This window comes from Apodemus sylvaticus, chromosome 2 (assembly GCF_947179515.1).
Source record: "Apodemus sylvaticus chromosome 2, mApoSyl1.1, whole genome shotgun sequence".
Classification (NCBI taxonomy): Eukaryota; Metazoa; Chordata; class Mammalia; order Rodentia; family Muridae; genus Apodemus; species Apodemus sylvaticus.
In genome coordinates, this window is record NC_067473.1 from 154,294,278 (window position 1) to 154,305,596 (window position 11,319).

Consider the following 11,319-nt stretch of genomic DNA (forward strand, 5'->3'; position numbering starts at 1 on the left):
CCTTATAGAATGTAAGAAAATCTTTGTCAATTATACCTCAGATTGTTATCTACTAAGAACTGCTAAAATTATTTTAAACACACAGACACATTTTAAGCTAAAGACATGGTTCAGCTGGGCCCTGCATATCACCTGGGCAGTAATTAGGGTACAGATAGCCCTGATTGGGGGGATGGCAGGTGAGCCTGCCCAAGGGCATTTAAGTGTGACAGTCAGCTGGCTGACCATCTCAGATACCTCCTAGGCCCAGATGCAGGGCTTTGAACTAACTAGCCCATCCCAGCATCTAACCCAAGGATGAACTGCAGGAGTGTATCAAGAGGCCAGTCCTACAGATCCTGAACTACAGGATCTCCGTGACAAAGGCTAACAATCTGACAGTGTCCCAGTGAGATTCCAGTATGGATATGATAGTGTAGAAGCCAGACCAAGGACTCATGGCAATGAACATTTGCAAGCTAAAGCATGTGGATAAAAGGGAATGCTTTTTAGTGACACACCGACTCACTACAGCTTCCACAATGAGATTTTTTTCCTGTTTGTCCTGTGATAGGTTGCAAGAGTGGAGGGACGGTATGAGGGGAAGAGGTGGTGAGTGAGACTGGGCTGTATGACTGTGGCTTTCACAAAGAACCAATAAAATTAAAAAAGAGAGGGAGGTGGTTCAGCATACACTGTTCTTGCAGGTCATGGGTTCAGTTCCCACTACACACGTGGTGACCCATAACCATTCATAATTCTAGTTCCAGAGGTTCTGATGCCTCTGGCCCCTGCCAAATACATATGGTATTATATACATACAGACACTCAAACATATGTATAATAAAAAATTTAAAAACTTTCCAAACAATAAATGAGCTAATGAGAGACCCTGCCCACACAAAGGGGGAGAGGAAAGGGGAACGGAGGGACAATTCCCAAACAGAAACAAGAATGTCCAATATTATGAGCAATGAAGAAATGCAAATTGAAACTACTTTTGATTCTGTCTCCTCAGTCAGGATGGTTATCAAGTAAAGAAACAAATAATGCTGATGAGGAAAAAAGAGAAATGGTTATTTGCTACTATAAGAAAACTAACATGTACATCAGCTGCTGAAATCAGTATGGAGATTTTCAAAAACAAGCAAGCAAACAAAAATAAATTGTACTGTATGACCTATCAGCTATACCACATCTAGGTATATACCCAAAGAACTCTAAATCCTACCAGAGGTATCTGCATATCCACACTTATGACTATACTATTCACAAATCTAGATGAACAGATAATGGATGTGATAAAGACACACACACTGGAATTTTTCAGCTTTAAAGAAACATGGCATTTATGCAAAGTTAGAACTAGAAATTAGAGTACTATATAAAACAAACCGGACTCAAAAGACAAATATTGTTTTCTCTCATATGCAGATCCTAGGTTTTAATTTTTACATGTGTGCACATATGGGAGGACTCACAAAACTATAAAGACCATGAAAGAGGAAGAGAGAATCTTAAGGGGAAGGAAGAGAGGGCAATCTGTATGTGAGATAAGAGGAGGAGGTGGGCTAAGGAAAAAGCAGGCTCATAGCAAGGGAGGTGAGTAGTAGGTGACAAGCAGGTGTGGATAGTGTATAAAATGTCTTGAGGGGCTAGAGAGATGGCTCGGTGGCAAACACTGGCTGCTCTTTCAGAGAACCTGGATTCAATTCCTAGCAGCCACTCGACAGCTCACAACTGTAACTCCAGTTCAGGAGGACCTGAAACCCTCACACAGACGTACATGCAGGTAAAACATCAATGCTCAAATAACAAACAATGATAATAAAAGATTTTTTTAGATGCCATATAAAGCCCATTACTTTGGCTGCTTGTTTTTTTCCCTCCTAGTTTTATTTTTGTAGGGTGTGTAAGTGTATGTGGAGGTCAGAGAACAACTTTTAGACATAGGTTCTCCAGGAGGGAGGGGAAAGCTTCAAGACCCAGGGGTTGAGCTCAGGCTGTCCCACTCGGTGGCAAGTACCTTTACTAACTGAGCTATAATGGCCTATAATGCTCGGCTGCGTGTGTGCTTGCCTGGCATGCCCAAGTCCCTGGGTTCAAACTCTATCCACACATAAACCAGGTGCATGTCTGGAGTGCCAGAGCCCAGGACGTGCAAGCCCAAGTTCTCCGTTCAAGGTTATCCATACTACATGAAGACTGAGGCCAAACTGGGACAATGAGACCCTATCTGAAAGTCAATAAATAAGTGGGAGAAGCCTGGGAGATGGCGCTGTGGTTAAGGTGTTTGCTTTGCAAGCACAAGTATTTGAGTTCAGATCCCTAGTACCCATATAAAAGCTGGGTATAGCAGTCTATAAACTCAGTACTAGCAGGAACTGAGATGGGCAGATACTGTCCAGCTAGCCTAGCAACTTGGAGAGCTCCCAGCACACACACACACACACACACACAAAAACAAGGTAGAAAGCAAGAGGAAGATTCCTAACTCTCATACTCACACTACAGGCAGCATGTAACCAAGGATGCCTCTAACACCTCATCTGACTGTCTCCCCTTCCCATTCAGGCTTGGCACACAATAACTAAATGCATTTGATTTTATCAAATTTGCACACACTATTTCAAATCAGTAGGATAATAGCCATCACAGATTAAGAAACTTCATTAAAAGAGCTAAAGATGTACCCAGGTGATTAAGGGCCTTGGTTAAATGTCCGGAACATGAAGAAAGACTGAGACTCCGCTCTCCATCAAAAATAACTTAGGGGCAGAGCCTATATCTCTAGAGAATTTACAGCCCTAAGTGTCAAGAGTCTTACAGCCCTAAGTGTCTAGGCACACTATGCGCCTAGAAATTTACTTGATAACAAAATTTTATCTTTTATACTTTAGATTTGGTCAAATCTGTTTATCAAAACTTTTTCTCCCTAATTTAATAGATCCTAATGTCTACAAATCCTTTCAACTCAGAGAAAATACAATTTAGAATTCACATAAAATTAAACTGATCATATACCACAGACACAACTTTGGGTATGTATTTCCAATGGTGAAGTATTTTCATTGTGCTTAACATGACTAAAGGTGTTGCGTACAATCTCCAGCCCCACCTCCCAAAGGAAGATCTGAATTTCTGTTGAAAAGGGGACATCATAGTGTAGAGATGAAATAAAAAATATTAATACTCTCCTAGGAAGGACATGAGATGTATTTCTTTGTTAATTCTTTTGAGACAGGGCTTTGTGTAGCCCTAGCTGCCTGGAACAGGTTAGCCTCAATCAAATCCAGGAATTCACCTGCCTCTGCTCTGCCTCTCCCCACCCCCCAACCCCACCCCCAGTGCTGAGATTAATGGTACACACCTTTAATCTTAATGTGCCTTTAAAGTGCCTACTCTTTCCCTTACAAACCCTCTCCCTTCTTTATACCACCATCACCTTCTTTGGCAATCTTAATAATAGCTAAAGTTGTGTAAGAAAACTCTCTCAAACCATCACACCATAGACTACCCAATCATCCCCTCCATGTGCAAATGATCACAAAGCCAGAAAATAGCACCCTGACTTAGGGAATCCCTCACTTCTAGGGTCACTGATCCCTCGTCCTGAGTGAGGAGACTCAACCTCACACACTTCAAGGGAGACAGAATGGTTTAAAAGGATTCTAAGTATACTTACAAAAACAGACCAAACAACCCCTCAAAGTTTTCATATGCTTATATAACAGATACCTCTTTTCATGACACTACCCAAATTTAATATGGTCCCTCTATCAAGACTAAAAAAGTTTTACCATCAATCTTTATAAAAACTACAAAAGGCAACTGAGACCTGGCAAAGGCAGCACTTGTAAACACATACAAGAACCTGCTCTTTCCTGCAAGCTCATTATGTGAAACATGGATGCAGGTAAAAGGTTGGAAAAACTTTCACACAGTTCACAAAGCACTTTCCAGCCATTATCTCGCTTAAGCTACGGATGATACAGATGAAAAGGGGCATATATTATTACAAGAACCTATCCAAGATGCTGTAATAAAATAAAGGCAGGAGTAACTGGTTTTCTGGCTTCAGCATTTTTGAAAGTGTGTTTAGCAAATGTTCCTTCCCCATCATTTCCTCAACCACTACTGTGCCTACTCTTCCCTTATAAACCCCCTCCCTGAAAACCAGATTTACCTTCACATTTTACTACACACAAAAATTCTATCAATGAAAATTTGGATAAAAGAAAAACTCACTTGGGTTTTTATACTAAAAATAGTTATATTTACCAAATACAATGCTAGTTTACAATTTAATCAACAAAACCATTCCTCTAACATAGTACTGGCTTCATCTGACAGTGAAGGCAGACAGGTCGAATAAATCATCTCAAGGGTCAGACTGCCATGTCAACAAAAGGCGCTATATATATGTATATGTATATATGTATATAGTCTATATGTATGTATATGTATGTGTATATGTATGTATATATATGTATATATGTATATGTATATATGTATATAGTATATATGTATACATATACACATACACACACACACACACACTCTCTCCAGGCTTTCTTGAACCTAGATAAGTCCTACTTTTTTGGCTGAATCTTTTGGTTGAGTGAGTTGAAGTAGCACTGCAGCTTCTGTAAGTCATCCTTCTAGCATATGTTCGTCCTCTAGTCCTCCCTTCACCCTGCCTCCAGAATACGGACATTGGGACAACTGAATGAGCCCACTGAATGAGGGGAGGTCAACCCTGACAAACCACAGCTGGGTAAAGCCAGGGCCCAAGAGCTTCTGGGAAAGTAGATCTCAACCTGTAGATCATGATCACTTTGGGAGTCAAAAGACCTTTTCACAGGGGTCACCTAAGATTACTAGAAAACAGATATTTGCATTCTAATAACAGTAGCAACAAAAATAAATTTTATGGTTGGGGTTACCAACAAAGTAGTAAAGGGTTGCAGCTTTAGGAAGGCTGAGACCCAGTGCTCTAGGACCTCTTTAAGAAAGAAATCTATTCTTATATCGCTGACAATGATATCTGAAAATTCTTGTTACAGGCTACTGTTTTACACTACCCCTGTTCAACAGTTTTAGAAAGTTAGTTCCTTGAACATTTGTGCTACATGTAAGCAAGAAACGGCTATGTATACAACTTTCTTTTCACTCTAGCAAGGTCATCTTATTTCTTTATGTTGACATTTTATTTTTTATGGCATCTGAGCATTCCTATACTCGAAGAAAAAAATACTACTAAACCTTGGCATGGTGCCTTACACCTTTAATCCCAGCACTTGGGAGGCAGAGGCAGGGAAATCTGAGTTTGAGACCAGCCTGGTCTAAGAGTGAGTTCCAGGACAACCAGGGCTGTAGAGACACCCAGTCTCAAAAAAGGAAATCAAAAAGAAAATTCTACTAGAATAGAAAGAGCAAACTGTTGTATCCCAAAATTAATCACCCCACCAAATAAAGCAAAAGAAAACAAGTGAACAGAATAAAGAATTCAATTAACTAATTAATAGTAGCATTTCAATATCTAAGATATACTGTACCAGAAGATATCACTAAAGACAGAGAACTAGACATAGTGCTAGCACATAAAGACAAAAAACAAACAAACATCACTGAGTGGACTAGCAAAAGGGGCTTGGCAAGCAAAACCACTTGCCATCTGATGACCCAACTCCCATCCTGCAACCCAGGATGGAAGAGTGCCAGCCACAAGGTGTTCTCAGACTGACAGCCCGTGCACAAACACATAAATACAAGTAAATAGTTAATTCTGTAAATGCCATAAATAAGCTTGACATCACACAAGGGAAATGCAAGCCAAAACTACACTGAAGCACTGTGTATGGTGGTTAAAACACACCTGGATTCCCATCAAAAGGAAAGAATGAGTTTGCAGCCAGGCTAGGCTACAAAGACCCCAACTCAAAAATTAAAGCTGGGCTCCAATAGGTCTCTGTTCATCAACACTCACAGTAGCATTATTCATAATAGCTGTCAATGATACATGAATAAGAGAGTGTTTGTGTGTGTGTGTGTGTGTGTGTGTACACAAAAAATTATTCAGCCCTTCAGTTTTTTCCAACAGGGTTTCTCTGTGTAGACCTGGACATCCTGGAACTTACTCTGTAGAAGACCAGGCTGGCTTCAAACCCAGATCTTCCTGCCTTTGTCTCCTGAGATTTAAGGTGTATGTCGCTACCACTGCCAACACCCAACTACCAGCAGCTTAACTTGTTCAGTTCTAAAAAGCAATTATATTTGGGGGTTTAATTAAGAGCAGCTGGGGTTCTCAGTCCAGGTCCAGGTGATCTGGCTCTCTCTTTTGGCCTCCATGGGGAACCACACACACATGCAGTACATACACAAACATGTAGGTAAGACATTCATAAACAAAATACAAAAATTACTAAGTCCTTATAAAAAATGAAACCGATAAATGCTATAAGCTGAATGAACACTGGGGACGTTAAATCAAATATGATAATTACAGAAAGACAAGGCTTGTGGTTTTGCTTGTATGAATTACCTATACTAGTTAAAATCATGAGATAGAATAGAGAATGGAATTATCATAGGGCTATATTATGAGAGAGTGTCATAAAATGAATAGAAGTTCAATTTTGCAGGTAAGATCTTGAAAATGGAAAGTTAGTGAAGATGGTAGTGTTTACTGTAATACATGAAAATAAGGAAAAATAAAACTAGAAACCCTAAGTGAACGGCAGGTTTTTACCCTTCCAACACCAATCATAAAAACATCAGCCTTTACTTAAACTGTAGGAAGCTTTAGTTATTATACTGTCAGTCTTTTGACTTATAGCCAACTATAAATGAACTTTAAAATCAAAACAAAAATTGGTTACTTGATAGAGGATTATTACAAAGTATCTCTACAAGATGGTACAAAGTTTCAAAAAAAAAAGTTTGAGGTACAAAGTACAGTGTAGCTCAAAGTTCCTCACATTTAAGTCAAAACATCAAACCTTCACAAATTTCCTTTGCAGACACTACTGGCTTTGATAAAGGAATCTGAAAGCTACTCTGGCTGGTCAGTAGAGGTGCACGCCTTTAATCCCAGCACCTGGGAGGCAGAGGCAGGCTGATTTCTGAGTTAAGAGGCCAGCCTGGTCTACAGAGTGGGTTCCAGGACAGCAAGGGCTACAGAGAGGGAAGCCCTGTCTCGAAAAAACAAAACAAAAACAAAACAAAACAAAAAACAACAACAACAACCCCCCCCCCCAAAAAGAAAGTTGTTTAAGAAAGCTACTCTGTAAAGAGCCTTATTGGGGTGCAATGTTGCCTGGCAGGAACTAGACACTGACCAAGGACTTCAAGCAGGAATCTCACATTAGGGCATAACAGGGAAGGAGGTTACGGCAGGAATTTTTTTTTTTTTTTAAGATTTATTATATGTAAGTACACTGTAGCTGTCTTCATACACACCAGAAGAGGGCATCAGATCTCTTTAAGGATGGTTGTGAGCCACCATGTGGGTGCTGGGATTTGAACTCATAACTTTTGGAAGAGCAGTCGGCGCTCTTACCCACTGAGCCATCTCTCCAGCCCCATACGGCAGGAATTTTAATCTTAGGGTGTAATGAGAGAAGCAGGTTTCAGGCAGATTCTTGGCCTGGACAAGGAAGTGGGCTCAGGTATTCTGGTCATTCTGACAAGCCCTGGGAAACAACTGCCACAGGACTTTGCTTATTGCCTTGACAATGTTGTGTTGACTGTCTTGCTTGTTCCTCAGTGTACTACTATTGATCTTAATGCCTGCGTGTAATTAAATTAGTATAAAAGTGGATTGAAAATTATTAAACCCGCCCTTCTGTCTCAGAATTAACTGGGGTCATGCTGCAGTTTTGCCTAATTGTCTCTTTTCAATCCTCACTCCTTCAATGGAGAACCTGTTGACTGACTGAGCAGGCTTGGTCACTACTCAGTAAATGGAGCCCAACAGGATGAGAGAATTACTAATACTGTAGGGGGAAATTTACATAAGATTCCAAAATGTAGTTTTCTGATAAAATACAAAAACTAAACTACTACCCAAAATGGGAGAGCAAAGCAGTATGAGACAAGTGGTCTTTTTTGTTTGTTTGTTTGTTTGTTTTGGGATTTGGGGTTTTTTTTTTTTTTTTTTTTTTGAGACAGGGTTTCTCCATATAGCCCTGGCTATCCTGGAACTCACTAGGTAGACCAGGCTGGCCTTGAACTCAGAAATCCACCAGCCTCTGCCTCCCAAGAGTGCAGGGATTACAGGCGTGCACCACCACGCCCAGCTGGCAACAAGTGATCTTATATGACAAAGCAATTCCACATTTTTGTCAAGGTATTAAGAGCATGAACTAGCTAAGTAGTATCAGAAGGGGCTTAAAGGTACAGAAGCATTTAGGTGATGAGTACATTTAAAAAAAATTTTTTTTGTCACCAGCCTGGTCTACAGAGTGAGTTCAAGTACAGCCAGGCTACAGAGAAACTGTCTCGAAAAACCAAAAAAGAATTGTCATAACTCATGATATACTGACTTTTTTTTTTTAGGAGAAAGGGTATAAAATTAATCCAGCACATAAACATGAGGTAGTTTAGCATCTTATCAACTGAGTTGGTATATATCCTGAGAATTTGATACTTTACAGATATTGAGAGGAAAGCTGGCAGATTAAAAAATACCATGATCAGCTGGGTTGTGGCAGAGGCAGGCTGATCTCTGAGTTTAAGGCCTGTTCCAGAACAGCCAGGGGTACAGAGAAACCCTGTCACAGAAAAAAAAGGAAAAAAAAAACCCCAGAAAACAACCCCCCCCCCCAAAAAAAAAACCCTAGTACTGTGATCAATGAAACTGGACTGCAATCTCGGAAGATGGAATTGGAATTGCATCTACTCTCTGCAGTTCTCCCCAATGGGGGGGGGGAGGGGAGGGGGGCACAAAGCACAGTAAGTACATTATTATTAATTAGGCTGACAAGTTAGAGATGAGATTAAGAGCTGGCTATGAGTTGGGGCCCTGGAGAGCTCAGCAGTTAGATGGTAGCTGGTGGCCAGCTAAATGTAGGCTGGGTACCATGCTCCTTATGTGATGTGCGAAGAAAGGGGACCCAGGCAGTGGTTCTTGACTGGGTAGAGGACTTAGCTGTTTTGTAAGAATCGGACAAAACACATGGACTCCCCAACACATGGACTTCAGTACCTAAAGGAGCTACCAGCACACAGAAGTAAACAGGGAGATGGAAAGACAGTTTGCCAACCGAACAGTTAAGAAGCAATGACTCAAGGAACGACTAGAAAAGACCAACAATGGTTTGTGTTACAATGCCAGCCTCCACGGCTGAAATTTCCTTGTTTTCTTCCAAGTAGCTAAAAAAAGTATTGTCAGCTGTTTTAAAAACAGAAGAGCTGGGCGTGGTGGTGCACTCCTGTAATCCCAGCACTAGGGAGGCAGAGGCAGGCGATTTCTGAGTTCAAATCCAGCCTGGTCTACAGAGTTCCAGGCCAGCAAGGGCTACACAGAGAAACCCTGCCTGAGGGGGTAGAGGGGAGAAGGGGGAAACAGAAGAAATAATCTCCAAAGTACCCATTATGTATGAAGACGAGACTTAAATGGTATTTAAATCTTCATGGTTATGATTAATGATTTAAGAATGTCCGGAAGGGAAAAAAAAAAGCCAAACAACGAAAAACCCTCCATATTCAACTGATATACTTTCCACGTAGATTTGGAACTTAACCCAACTTCAGAGACATTGGGAAACTGTAGGCAATTGTTGGAAAAATAACATTGAAAGGATTTAAGGTACATACAGCTTCGTTAGTATGAAAAACCTCATTGATTAACACTCCGTCTCAATTCATGAATACTACAAACCTTACAGACTACAGAGATAACAAACCTGGGATGAGAAACGTTAAATTAATAGGACTTAAGTTTTTCTCTATCGTGATGTGGGGAGTCTACTCTAGTCAAACATTCAATTTGGTAACCTTCCTTCTTGTTCCAAAAGCTATTAAAGAAAAAATAGAAATCGCCGATCGCTACTCTCAATTTTACTCCTCGGGAGAAAGGTAGTAACGTCAGGGTGAGGCTCGCAGCATCCTCCTGCCTCGGTCACATCAAATTCTTCAGAGGAAACAAGGACAGTGGCGACAACCACACCCCTGAGGACAGCCGAGCAGCCGGCGGGCTTTACTCGAAACTGCATTCCCAAGCTTACCACACCCCCTCGGCGACACGGGAAACCAGACTAATTCCACGCCGCGGTCGCCGCCTCACGCCCCCTCCCGCACGCAGCCGACTCTCTCCGCTTCCGCCCACGGTGGTACCCAGCGACCACCGGCCTCCGGCGCCCGCCCCCGCGCAGCGCAGCGCAGCGCCGCGTCCGCTCCCGCCGCCGAGCTCGGCTCCAGGTCCGCGGCCGAAGCCTCCGGCTCGAGGGCGCGCCCCCGGCCCACGCCCCCGCCGCCGCCGCGGGCGGCCTGCCGCTCACCTGGCCGCCGGCTCCTCCCTCGCCAGCCCGGCCGGCCGCCGCCTAGGAGCAAGCGCGGGCCGCGGGAAGTCCGCTGAGGAGGGGGAGGGGGCGGGATGCCGGGAGCCGCCTCCTTTCTCCTCGCCGCCGGCTCCCGCAGCCAGGCCGCGCGTCCTCACCCACTCGCCCACTTTCTCACGGCCTCGCGGTCGGCCGGCCTCTCCCTCCCCCCCACGCCCGCACTCCCGTCCCTACACACTCGCTCACGCCCGGCCGCCGCTCGCTCCCTCACTCGCCTGTCGCTCGACCGCGCGCGCGCGCGACCCCGCTCACACACAGCGCACGACGCCGGCGAGGCCGCCCCGCGTCCCCCAGAGCGAGGCGCCGCGCGCCCCCCGCCCGAGCCGAGGACCCGCGCGGCCCCGCCCCCAAGCGCCGCACTCGCGGGCGGGGGTCGGCGGGGGGCGGAGCGGCGAGCGCGCTCGGGCGGACTGACACCTGCGCGGAGACCGCCCCGCGGCCGGAGGGGAGCCACGGGGCGCGCGCTCGCGAGCGGAGGCACGCGGGCGCCCCGAGGACGCGCCTCGCCACCCGCCCCCAAACCGTCCTCTCGGAGCCGGGAAAACGGGTGGGGGGCGAGGTTTGTTCCGCTCGGCACCGCGAGAGTAGGCCCTGCCGTTGTACGCCCTCCCGCCGGCGCAGCCCCTCCTTGGGCTGCGGCCGTGGGCGCTTTGATGCCAGCCGACCCCGCCGAGCCCCCCGCGCGAGGTCTGGCCGGGGGACTCGCGCTACCCGCAGAGGGGCTAGCAGCCCTCCCTCCCCTGCGTCCTGCCTCACCAGAAGGCAGAGGTTTGGGGAC